The sequence below is a fragment of the Peromyscus californicus genome, unplaced genomic scaffold (genome assembly GCF_007827085.1).
Source record: "Peromyscus californicus insignis strain IS unplaced genomic scaffold, ASM782708v3 Scaffold_8__1_contigs__length_139910024, whole genome shotgun sequence".
Taxonomy (NCBI): Eukaryota; Metazoa; Chordata; class Mammalia; order Rodentia; family Cricetidae; genus Peromyscus; species Peromyscus californicus.
The window spans coordinates 41,165,342-41,170,562 of NW_026294606.1; the positions used below are offsets into that span (position 1 = coordinate 41,165,342).

Consider the following 5,221-nt stretch of genomic DNA (forward strand, 5'->3'; position numbering starts at 1 on the left):
CCCTGCGCCCTGCAGCCCAGCCCGGGCCACTACTGCCTTCGGCGGACACTAGCCTATCACCCTGCAGGAGGACTGGGCTTCACCTGCTAGCGAATCCTCGTACTATTTCTGAAACAACTGCACGCAGCTGAGATCCGAGGACGTTGGATAAACCTTCCTCTCGGAAGGAAGGCCATACAGGCTGTCCTAATCAGATAGTGTGTGATGATCTTATTCAAAACAATCGCAAAAATGCAGCCCTAGAAAAAGAGCTTACTTATTGGATGACCACAGAAGCACCAAGGTCACCTGTCTCAAAACAACAGACGCCCTCGTCTGTTCACTCCCCGTCGGGGAATCGAACCCCGGTCTCCCGCGTGACAGGCGGGGATACTCACCACTATACTAACGAGGAGGACAGGGAAGCGAGTGGCGACAAAATAGACAAGTCCAGATGAAGAGTAGTTTTTCTTCCCCTCTTCTTTTTCTTTCCGTTTATCTTTCCTTTTTCTCTACTCCTCTTCCCCTCCCCCTTCCTCTCCCTCCTCGCCCACCCCCTCTCTGCAAATACAAAGATCTCCACCTGACGGGTATGGCTAAGACATGAACCCTTGTCTCAAGAAATAAGGAATAAAAAATAAAGTGTTGTGTGCATAAGTTTAATTAACAGCATTAAATAAACATTAAGAGCCTTAAAAATTGATTTTAAAAACGTGTAGTGGCGCAAGCCTGTAATCCCAGCACTTCCGAGCCAGAGGCATGTGAACGTCTGAGTTCCGGGCGGCTCTAGTGTGCTCAGCAAGTTCCAGGCCAGCCAGGGCTGCGTAGACCCTAGCTCCAAAAGACAAAGCAAACAAGAAATGGGTTGTGAGTGAGGAGGAAGGGGCGTGCGGAGGAAGTGTGCTGTGTCCAGTTAAGAAAGCAGAGAGGAGCTGAAGAGATGGTTCGGCCAATCTAGGTCCACACCCCAAACATCAAGCAAGCTATTAATTAAAGGCTTGACTAAGGAAAGGACAAGAACGCGAACCCAGCTCTCCTGTGAAGAGGGACTAATCAGATGACTAACGCACAGACGTCACAACTTTCTAAAACGGTTACAGTAACAGGTTAGTCTCCTTCTAAAAAAGACACGCCCGGTGTAACAATGGGAGAACGATATTATCATGCTATGAATAAGAAAAATCAATATCTCAAAGACACCATTTCGTCCCAAATTACCATATCTATTCAGTATAATTCCAATCAGTTTTATTTTTCTCTCTCTTTTATTTTATTTTTGTTTTCATGAAGCAGGGTCTCTCTATGTAGCAAGTTCCTGGCTGTCCAGGAACTTGCTATAACCCCGGGATTAAAGGCATGCACCACCACACCCAGCTAGCTATCCAATTAATTTACGAACAATTTTTCCAAGAACTTAATAAACTGGTTGCAAATTGTTACTGCTTTATGTATTTACTGGATTGTATTTTTATCATTAAAGTACATCATTCCAAGGATTAAACAGTTTTCTGGAAGGACTTGGGAGCTGGGGGTGGCAGGGAGGAGCGATGGGGAGGGGAGTTCCTCTCCTTTCCCCAGAGTGGTCGCCTGGAACACATCTCCTTCACATTTCCATTTTTAGTAGCTCTTTTAATTGGCTCATTGAGAACAGGTGCATGGCAGTACCTTACTTGGCGCAGGTTATAACCCCCAAGTTCGATGGCAATTATGACCAGGAAGAGATAAAGACACATTTTTGGAGTGTCTGCTACTCCAAAAACACCAAACAACAACAACAACAACACAAAGCCCAAGAATAATGGATATAGTGAAAGTGGCAAGGACCAAATCCTTTTCTTTTCCTTCCTTTCTTCCTTCCTTCCTTCCTTCCTTTCTTTCTTCCTTCCTTCCTTCCTTCCTTCCTTCCCTCCCTCCCTCCCTCCCTCCCTCCCTCCCTCCTCCTCCTCCTCCTCCTCCTCCTCCTTCTTCTTCTCTCTCTCTCTCTCTCTCTCTCTCTCTCTCCTCTCTCTCTCTCTCTCTCTCTCTCTCTCTCCCTCTCTCCCTCTCTCTCTCCCCCTCTTTCTGGTTTTCTAGGCAGGGTTTCTCTGGGTAGCCCTGGCTATCCTGGAACACTTACTCTTTAGACCAGATCTGCCTCTGCCTCCCGAGTGCTGGGACATTCCTTTTCTTTTTAAAGACAGACATTCATGTCTGTAGCCCCAACTGGTCTCCAGCTTGTAATCTTCCTGCCTCAGTCTCCCCAATGCTGGGCTGACAAAGGCCTGGCTGGACCTAATTATTTCAAGTGAAAAAGAACAAGACTGAAAATGAACACAGTGAACTTGTGAACTGAGCATTTTGGTCTTTTACCGAGGAGCTCAAGGCGGTGAGATACACAGTGTTGAATCCCCAGCACCTTCGTTTCTAAGTGACTTGGTCTGTCACTTTGCAAAGAGAAATATAAACTGAAAGGCCAAGATGAGTCACTAGCCAACGTGCAGATTTCAGGGCAGAGACAGAAAAGACACAGACAGGGAAGGGACAGGTGACTTGAGGCCAGTCTGAACTCAGCAAGGCCCTGCCTGAGAGAAGCAAAAGGAAACAACAGGGAAAACCAGGAGGGAATTTCCCAACACGCTTGGATGTCTTTCTACCAGGGTTCCAGGTCTTGCCCCTCTCCCCACCTCTTCTCAAGGAGGCACACATTTTCAGCACAGGAAAGAGCTTGTTCTAAACTATAAGGACAGAGAGAGGCTCTGCAAATGTCTTAGATTGGAGTTACCAGCCCAGGGACAATAAATCATTTCCAATGAATATTTTGGGAACAGGTTACCACGCAGCTCATGGTAGCCGGGAACTCACTGGAGTTTTACTTTATCTGTATTAGTACATGTTAATTATACATAAAAGGTTCCCTCATGGTATTTTATATATGTATATAATATTCACTCCCCATAGCCTTCTCTTATCTCCTCCTAAATGAAATGCCTCATTCCAAAACCAGGGCCATAAAACAGAGCTAAGGCTTCAAGAAACCCGCTGCCTGTGGAATTACAGAAAGCAGCCCAGTATGCCCTGGAGCCCTCAGAGGTCTAAAGAACAAGTAATCTGCCACCCTGTAGTTAAGAAACAAAACCTGATCCTCTAGACCCTGCTCGAGGATCCTCCCTGTCATCCTGTGTTGGTTTGCCCTTGAGGTTTTGAGGTCCAACTGAATTTATTACATTTATTATTTCCTGCTGACACTACTCTCCCCCACCACCCTATTTACGTCTTCCTCCCCCTTGCTTTCTTTAAGGAGTTTACATTACGGGACAAAGCAATTTTAAAGTGGGGATCGCCCACTAGTTTCACAACTGGATATTTTCACTTGGTATCCTTTTATATAAAAGGTACTCCTTTCTAAGTAAGTGGTTTTTTTTGTTTTCATGGTGGCTTTTGCCTGGAATTACGAGTTCCTAACACAAAAGTCTAACTTTCCGCCTGAACAGGGACTTGAACCCTGGACCCTCAGATTAAAAGTCTGATGCTCTACCGACTGAGCTATCCAGGCTCTTACAAGATCCTTATTGCCTCATAATATAAAGCTATCATTGATCACTGAATTTTGGGAGTTAAGAATTGAGAATTTTTGTGTTTTGTTCCAAAGGTGCAGTTTTCACGTCACGATAACTAAGCCTTATTTTGTCTGGAGTTCCATTCAAAATGTGAATTTGTCGCACAATGATCAAGTCATGTAGTATTTATGGCAGGGAGGGATGAGAAATGCTAGGGTGACATCCCCTCAGCGGAGCACGTAGGTTATGACCCACGCCTGCTCATTTCCCAATTCTGCAGAGCGCGTCGAGGGCAGGTGGTTCCAGTCCCATCATCGCCTTCCGTGCTTTCCTAGCTCTTTCAGACTTGAAGCTTAACGCCGAAGCGATAACCAAGCTTCGGTGTGTTTGTTACATTTTTGATCTGGTTTTGGGTTTGGTTCTGGAGACTGAGCCCAGGGCTTAAGTGCAAGCTCTGGGAATGAGCCTGAGCCATATCCTCGCCCGCCCACAGCTCTGTAATTGTTCACACAGAGACGGTGATAGACCCTGCAATAAGGAAAATAAACACCATGGTTTACTGTTTCCCAATATGTTGTGCTTCTTTTAAAAAATTGGAGATTTTGATAACACCTCAGTTTCCTGTTTTTGTGGTCGTGTTTCCTATTCCTCAAGTTTTTTGGATATACAGATAGATAACGGAAAGGGAAGAAAACAGGAAGCTAGCAGAGGATGGTTTCGATCCGTCGACCTCTGGGTTATGGGCCCAGCACGCTTCCGCTGCGCCACTCTGCTGCACTTTCTGATGTGCTCCAGTAGATAGGTATTCAGAATACTTCTCTTTGTCCTTTTCCATTCTAGCAATGTCCAGGAACCTGTATCTTTCATCTGGGGCCAACCTCACGTTTCATTCCCCACAATGCTTAACGTGTCTTTGCAATGTAGTTAAGAAAGCCGAAACTCAAACTCCCCCCGCCCCTTAAGAACATGTACTTTATTTGTAATGATATCACACATTGATTTGGACTGATGAATTTAAAATGTAGATCCACAGGTTCCCGTCTCAGCCGGGTACTGGGCTTCCGGCGTGCTCTTGTTCTAGTCACGCTTTCAGAAATCCTGATTCTTAACTTCCTCTCACCCTTACGCACTGCTTTGCTCTGGGGAGTCAGTGATTTGCAATTGCTCTCATGAATTTTTTTATTTTTTCGTTGCTCTTTTTTTCTCTTTGTGTTGGAGGATTCAACTCAGGGCCAGGCAAATGCTCTACCACTGAATTATATTCATAGTATGTGTGCATACTCATATATATACTCATAGTGTTTCTTGTAGCCCGGCTTGACCTCAAACTTGGTAGGTAGCCAAAGACAACCTTTAACTCCTGGTCATCCAGCCACCTTCCCACTTCTAGTATTCTTAGAGGCTACGCCATCACGGCCTGTCCTTTTAAAATTTTTATATTGAGGCAGGGTCTAGCAAAATTGCCTGGGTCGGCCTTGAATTTGAGCTCCTCCTGCCTCTGGGATTATAGGTATATGCCTAGCCTCAACTGCAATTCTTAACTACTTTAATTCTTAATCACATTATCTTTTGTTTTGTTCTTTTTGTTTGTTTGAGGGTCACTCTGCAGCCTAGGCTTGAACTTTCAGGAATCCCCATGCTTCAGCCTACTGAATGATAAGACTGCAGACGTGACCCAATACAGTCAATTTGTTTTATTTTTAAAC

The 5,221-nt window shown here is 45.0% G+C and overlaps 2 non-coding genes across 2 annotated transcripts; both read right to left on the minus strand.

Moving 5' to 3' along the window:
- Positions 1–322: 322 nt before the first annotated feature.
- On the minus strand, positions 323–394 carry Trnad-guc (transfer RNA aspartic acid (anticodon GUC)). The gene has a single exon. It is a non-coding gene; the product is annotated as a tRNA-Asp (tRNA).
- A 3,044-nt stretch (positions 395–3,438) lies between these two features.
- On the minus strand, positions 3,439–3,511 carry Trnak-uuu (transfer RNA lysine (anticodon UUU)). The gene has a single exon. It is a non-coding gene; the product is annotated as a tRNA-Lys (tRNA).
- Between the last annotated feature and the right edge of the window lie 1,710 nt (positions 3,512–5,221).